At 38.5% G+C, this 7,724-nt stretch overlaps 1 protein-coding gene across 3 annotated transcripts in view; it reads right to left on the bottom strand.

Annotated features, from left to right (window-relative positions):
* Window positions 1-4,047, bottom strand: part of LOC103470702 (spermatid perinuclear RNA-binding protein-like) — a 41,796-nt gene extending 37,749 nt beyond the window's left edge. Inside the window, exon 1 of one of the 3 annotated variants that reach the window (XM_008419328.2) lies at window positions 3,801-4,047. The gene's annotated coding sequence lies outside the window, so the exon portion shown is untranslated. Of the gene's footprint in view, window positions 1-594; window positions 700-3,800 lie in introns of those variants that run through there. The other 2 variants (XM_008419327.2, XM_017306873.1) reach the window with 2 other exon arrangements.
* Window positions 4,048-7,724: the final 3,677 nt, after the last annotated feature.

Raw genomic sequence — 7,724 nt, 5'->3', positions numbered from 1 at the left:
ACAGGAAGACACCAGGAATCAAACAGGAAGACACCAGGAATCAAACAGGAAGACACCGGGAGCCAAACAGGAAGACACCGGAAACCAAACAGCAAGACACCAGGAACCAAACAGGAAGACACCGGGAACCAAGCAGGAAGACACCGGAAACCAAACAGGAAGACACTGGAAACAAAAAATTTGATCCTCTATTGAATATGAAAATAAACATTATATTGGCTAAAATGGAATAACAATTTTTCATTAGTTAACACTTCATCATTTGTAGATTAATTGATTCATTTTTGCATAAACCAATTAATAATCGGATGCCAAAAAGTTTTCAATACGAGATTTTGTTTGTTTTTGCAGACGTTAAACCAGGTGAAGCTAAATCTGCCACTTCAGGAGTTCTGGTAGAACATGTTTACAAAAAATGTTTCTCATCCTAAATGGAAAACGTAGATCTTTTTTCCTCAGTTTGCACCAATTAATCGGTAACTGTATGTTCCAGTTACCGATTAATCCAGGTATGTCAAACTCCAGTACTCCACTGTCCTGCAGTTTTTAGATGTGCCACAGGTACAAAACACTGGAATGAAACAGCTTAATTACCTCCTTGTTGTGTAGATCAGCTCTCCAGACTCCTGCTAATGACCTAATTATTCTGTTCAGGTGTTGTGCAGCAGAGGTACATCTAAAGTTGCAGGGCAGCGGCCCTCCAGGACTGGAGTTTGACACCAGTGGATTAATCGATTACTAAATTAGTTGACAATTACTTCAACTAATTTAATCCATCATTTCAATAATCGATTAATCATAGTAATCCAATAAATCATTTCCAGCCCTAAACATTTCATCTAATCCAGAGAAGAGTGATGAGACTGAAGGCTTTAATGCTGCAGTTCTGCTGAATGGGTTTAATAATCAGGTTCTGCCTGATGCCGGGCCTGAACCGGTGAAAAGGTTCTGAGTCAGGGAGCATTCGGGTCTCCCTGTGGGAGGATTTCCTGTTTTACTACCGAATCAGGATCTGGATATCATGTCCACAACTAATCCTCACTCTGCAGATCGCTGCTGTGTCCTCTTCAACACCTGAAGCTGTGGCTCGACCCGAGGTGACCCGGTCCGATACCGGGCTCTGGTTACAGCTTCTACTAACAGAGGAGTCCTACGCTCCCTGAACGCACCGTCCCGGGGCTGAAACCCAGAGAATGATTCTGATTGGCCACCAGATGGTTCAGCAGGATAACATCCTCCACTGAACACCTGAGGAGACAGGAAGCTGACGTCTCAATTTAATCCTCGCTAAGATGAAGCTGTCAGAACATCAGAGCCGGCCGAGCCGCCATCATCATCATCATCATCATCAGTAATATCTTTTTAACAAGCTTATTGAGGTATAGATTGAAAAAGTATATCCTGCAACTAACAATTATGTTAGTTATTGATTAATCTATCAATTATTCTGACGATTAATTAATTAACCGAATTTAAAAAAACAGGCACATTCTGTAGATTTTTCATTTAACCATTCAAGCTTGTTTATACAATATTACAAATACATTAAAGGTTCTCCGGAAACCATATTTACAGACGGCTGTTTTTATCTTATATGTGAAATGTATACATTTTTTTTATAGTTTTAGCTTAAATTCCTGCTATGAATGTCCTGTTCTTTCAGCAAATATTCTTTTTTTAATCTCTATGCTGTAGCTAATGATCATCTTAATTATTTGATGATTACTTCAATAATCGATTCATCCTGATTAGCTAAAAGATGACTAACATTGGTCGATACCGATGCAGATTTATTGTGCATCTGTACTAAAAGTCCAGACTAGTTTTTCCTTTATAACCTGACATCATGTCTGATAAAACAGCCAGAGCTCAAAGTATTTCTTATTCCAAGACAAGAAATTTAGCTGCTAAATTTTGCGTTTTTTGGTCCACAGAGAAACACACCTGAACCAGTTCATAACTGTTATTCCATGTAATTAGTTTTTATTGGCTTTAAGTTTGTGATGGCTCTCATTTGTAGTTTTAACTTCATTTAGTTTCAGGTCATTTTCCCTCCAGCTGCTGCAGAGATGTGACCTTCAGAAACATGTCAGTTATTTCCCAGGAGAGCCGGCCGTTCACAGGAGCCACCAAACCGCTGCTCAAGAGGTCCAGGGTATCATCAGACTGCACCACAGAACATTCACTTTAAAGAAAGCTTTTAGAAATCTTGTTTTTTCCTATGAGAATATGTGCAATTTTAAGTCAGATCAAATTAAATTCCCCAGTCGTGCAACCAATTAATCTCCAAATGTCAAAAACAAAATCTGCTTCATGTTTCAAACTAAAAGCAGCTGAAGTGCTGTGAAATCTCCCCAGTGGCTGATGTTTTGTATTCAATCGGATTAAACGTTCAACTGTGACGCAGCAATGAGGATTTCACTTCATTTCCTGCTCTTGTTTACTACAGCTGTTACTAACAGATTCACTGCTACAATAAGGTAAACAGAAACATTTTCCACTACTTAACATTACAGCTACCTCATGTCAGCATCACTGAATAAATGTAAACTGAGGCCTGTCACAATAACAAACTTTGCTGGGGAATAAATTACTCCAGAAGTTATTGCAGTAAAGATAATACTGTTGCTTTGAGACCATTTTCAAGTAACATAATGATAATGGAATAATAATACAAGAACATATTCTCAAAAATCAATAAACTTTAAATTCTAATTAACATGCAACACCAGAACTGGAAGACATTTTAAATGTTTTAATAATAGATACTTCAGTCTCTGTAAATAAAATTGTACTATAAAAATGAGCTAGTTGAGACCAAAGCACATGGTCGGAACTTTAACTCATTCATTTCAAATAAATACATAGATTTTAACGCATTTTTCCTTTTACATAAAAAGGTTCCGGTCGGAACCGACGTATTCACATGTTTCTGGCACGCCTTTAAACATGATGCACAAGCGATGTACTTAATTTCTGCTTCAAAAATCGATGTAATGAGACGCTGGAAAAAGTATTGTTGTTAAAAGGAGTTAGCCAATCAGCGAAACTATTCAAGCTAATCTGATGGCTGAATAACAGATTTAAAACAATACATTAGTTTTTGAGCTTATATGTCTATATAATCAATAATTTTGCAACAAAGTGAGTTTTTAAACTGAAAATGTGGTTTATTTTGGAGATTATTGTGTAGATTATTCTGCTACCCAGAATGTCCTGCAGGGTTTGCAGATCCAGTCTGGGATGCCAGAATAAACTGGAGGTGTTTGAGGAAAGGGATGTATCCCGGATCAGATAAGCAGAAACAGAATGAATGCATTATCAAAAACCAACATAAACATGAATTTATTACTGTAAAGATTGTATATTCCACCACATCCATTTAAAACCAGCAGCCAGGGCGCTAAAAAGCTCATTATTGGAATCAATCAGTGAGCAGGTGAGCCTCCAAACAGGTGCAGCAATTTCTCCTGACCATAACTAATACAACAATAATATTCAGAAACTAGTTTAACTTTATTTACCAGACACTATCAAGCCTCTGTTCAACCAGCTGTTCTGACCAAAGGGATAAAACCTGAGCTGCAGAAAACCTACGGGACGGTTCCGTGTTTTCCACGCGGTTAACGGCCAAACTCCCCGTTAAAGCCGCTCATTTCAACAACAGTAACACTTTAACAGAGTCGGTAATTCAACAGGAAAGCAGAGGCTGAAGTTACCCGAGCAGCGCGGGGCAGAAACAGCAGCACACCCTTCCCTCAGTTCATCCCGAAAGCAGCCCCCCAGAAGCGGACACTTACCTCCAGCGAGTGTCCGCTGACCACCGCGAGGTGAACCGACGAGAGGAGGGGGGGGACTCGGCCGGTCACAGCTCCTCCACAAACAGTTTGTTTCTGTCGTCTGCTCGGTGTCCGGTGACAGGAACTAAGTTTGTATCCGAGTAACGGCTCCCGAGGCGGAGGGTAAGCGGGAACAACAGCGACGGTGTCCGGGCAACCTGCTCTCTGAGCTCCGAGCGGCGCAGGGGGTAGCGGAGGCAGCGGGCTGCGCATGCGCACTGCGACAGCTACTGCGATATAACAAAGATCGCCTAATAAAAAGATGAGTTACTCGGTATAAAGAGTTAGGAACATATTTTTTATTAGATTTTTACGCCTTAAAAGGTAGTTTTTTCCACAAAACTACCACATGTTCCTGTAAAATATGGTAGGAAAAAGTTAAACATATCCACACATTTGCTTCACGTGTACCTCAAAAACAGTTTTTATATATCAAATTTTGAAGAAAAATGCTTCTCCTGGCCATATGGAAAAATTGTTTCACAGGAAGGCAAATATGTTAAAGCAGTAGGATGTATGAAGGAGATGTGGTTCGTTTCCATCACGCCTATGAAATTATATATATTTAGTTTGCCAGAGTTTTATGCAAACATGAAAGAACAGTGAGATTATAAAACCAACACGCCTCCCGATACTGAAGCAGCACTCAATAATCAATAATCATTCTCAACCAAATCCTGTTAGATTTTGTAGTTATAAAGAATACATTTCAGGAACATGAAGTAAATACCACCTCTGCTCCAGGTGACTAAGCTACGTTTGTTAACAATGTTTACATTTCCATAAATAATCATTTGAAATATTAAAGCAGTCTCTATACATAATAGATCCAACAAAAACTTTGTTTCCTTTTAAAATATTTCCAAAAGCTTGTGCCATCATAAATAATAACAATAATTACAACAAGTGACAATATCTGCCAGTCTGGGTTCACCTGGAACAGCCAAACTCTCTTCATGCATTACGCTGCCAAATTACATTTTCAGCTACTTTTCTCTCATAAATTGACAAAATGACTAAAATGGTACAACTTTGATTGTTTTTTCTCTGTGTATATTAGTAATATACATAAAAAACATATTTGTTTTTCAAAAGAAAGGATATCAAAAGCAAGAATTTCTAGATTTCAGTGGAATGTGATTTTCTCATCTTGGACCAAAGAGGGACACAGGAACTTTCTGCTAAACCTTTTAACATTAAACTACAACAAACACACTTTGAAATTCTAACTTTAGCCAAACTACATCAGGAATAATGTAAAAACTGTCTCCAGGGGATTTGAGATTAAGTTTGATGACCCACAGCCGTCCAAACATTTTGATCAAATTCATCTGTAGCCTTTAATTTGAACGCAGAATCATCATTACAATGAAATCTGGGGCAGAATAACTGGAGATGATTCAGAAACGGGTCATCTGAGAAAGACTGGTTTCAGATTCACTGTTTTACTGTAAAAACACAACAAAGTTGGTTATGACAACTGTTTTATATCCAGAGACGAGGCAACAATCTTTAACTGCATAAACTGAAACTCATTCTGCAAACCTCATGTTTTCAACTCAAGAGGAAAGAAACACTTTTTATGCTTCAGGTGTAAATAATTCTGCATTACATCCATCTCATGCACAGTTTATAAAACTAAATTGTTATCCTTTCTAAGCTTTGATTTGCTTCTGCTCCTCAGTTGTTGCAGAAGCAGAACCTTCAGGTTTCATCACTGGCAGGTTTTTACTGAAGCAGTCTGAAGTTTCTTTAGTGATCGGTTGAAATTAGCAGCAGTAACAGTCTGCTGTGACCTCATTCACATGATCTGAGGTGTGAACTTTTTGTACGTTTTCTCTCTGGTTGAGGATCTCATCCTGTTGTGTGAAGCTCATTTAAATACAACAGAGAGGCAGTGAGATCTGTGTGAAGATTCACAGCTGAGGTGTGAAGATTGTTGAAGTTTTATTTCTCCCACTAATATGAGCCTCTAAACTCAAACTGATATATTTCTCTGGTTTGGTTTATAATCATCCTTTGGTTGCACAGAGTCTCACGTGAAGCCACTTAAATCTCCTGCAGAGCAGCAGAAAACAGATTTTTGAAAATAAAAATTATTTCTTCAACTCATTTGTGTAAAGAAATGTTCACTATGTTTACAGAAATGGTTGGATTTAAGATGAAAATTATTGAAACAAAATAATTTCCTTCTTACTTGGAATAAACAGGCAAAACTTCAGTTTGGAAAATACTGAGATCCTTTGGAGCAGAGATGCTGCCTGCAGCTACAGTATAGAGTTAAAGCTAAAGTCCTTTAAATCAGTAGCTACAGCTTCATACACTGACCAAAAATATCAACACCCCATGTTAAATATGAGTTTTATAAACATTTGGGTTAGGCAACATATAGAGAAACTAAAAATATGTATTCAAAACCATCATTTTTGCTGTGTTCACACATGAATCCTCATAAGCTGCACTACCTTTCCTCCATAAATTCAGGGAAAGAAAATCCTGGTTGTCTTTTTGGGAGGATCAGGGATTTACATGCAGGAAAACAGATCAACTGACCTGATATCCCAGCATGTGACTGAATGGGTGATATGTTACTGTGACTCCTAACATGAAGTTAAACACAAAATAAATGTTTAACTTCATATTAATGTTATAACTATTGCATGTCAGTTGAAATTTTTTCTAAAACATTAAACTATTTTAATTCTGTAAACAGAAGAAAACTAAAGTGTGAAAATCATCTGAAGTCGTGTGTGTTTGGATGAACATTTCTTTTCACCTACAGTTCTGCTGGTATAAGTGACACACACACACACACACACACACACACACACACACACACACACACACACGCACACACACACACACACACGCTCACCCTGTAACCCTGCACTCGTCTTTCAGTGGAAAGTGGACTTCAGCATGCAGGGCTGAACAGCGGTGGATCCTCCTCCTCCTCTAAGGACCGAACCGGCTGCTGATGCAGAGACCTGACCAAATGGACGCCGTCAGCTCTGTGGGTTGGTATATGTGTTTTAGCAGGACAGTTGGTAAAACTAGCAGGACACGGGACATTTTGTGTCAACAGGACAGGAGCAGTTTCCATGTTAACTTTAACAAAATCCTAAAAATGTAGAATGGTTTCTATTGGTCCATTAATTAATCCTAAAACCATCAAAAGCAAGATGTATGTTTAATACACATAAACCTGACTTTGTATCAATAATTCTGGGTTTGTCATGTGGTGAGAGGTGGTGATGCAGACGCAGCAGATTCAGTTTGTAGGGAATAAAATGATGAGTTTAATGTTGCTGTCAGCAATACCAAGTCCAGAACAAGCAGATGGCTCTACTGGTAGCAACTTGTTCACACGACTGAGAACTGACAGTAGACAAGACAAGACAACAAGACGAGGACCCATTAAGGAACAGGGTGGGTTTAAATACACAGTGAGACAATCAGGAAAAACAAGGGACAGCTGGGGACAATCAAGGGTAGACGGGGAAAACACAGAGACTCAACAGAACACAGAAACCTAAATTAACACAGAAAAAACCCGAATCACTACAGGAATAGAAAAACCTGATGAATATTTTTCTCATTGGTTGTCTGTTACACTGACCTTCTAATTCACATGTCACTATTTACACTGGGAATGAGTTGGCAATAATGTGATTCCTTTCTGTGGATTAAAACTAAAGATTTCATAAAAGTTAGATGCTGCCTAAAGCCAACTTCTTGTCCAATCTTGAAATGTATGACACCTAAAAATATCCACTAATGAATTGTTTTGATCAAATATTGAAATATTGAAACACAAAACCAGTGTGTGTGTGTGTGCGTGCGTGTGTGCGTGTGTGTGTGTGTGTGTGTGTGTGTGTGTGTGTG

This window comes from Poecilia reticulata, linkage group LG9 (assembly GCF_000633615.1).
Source record: "Poecilia reticulata strain Guanapo linkage group LG9, Guppy_female_1.0+MT, whole genome shotgun sequence".
Classification (NCBI taxonomy): Eukaryota; Metazoa; Chordata; class Actinopteri; order Cyprinodontiformes; family Poeciliidae; genus Poecilia; species Poecilia reticulata.
The sequence above is the reverse complement of the archived record's forward strand: the minus strand, read 5'-3'. Positions and strand labels throughout refer to the sequence as shown.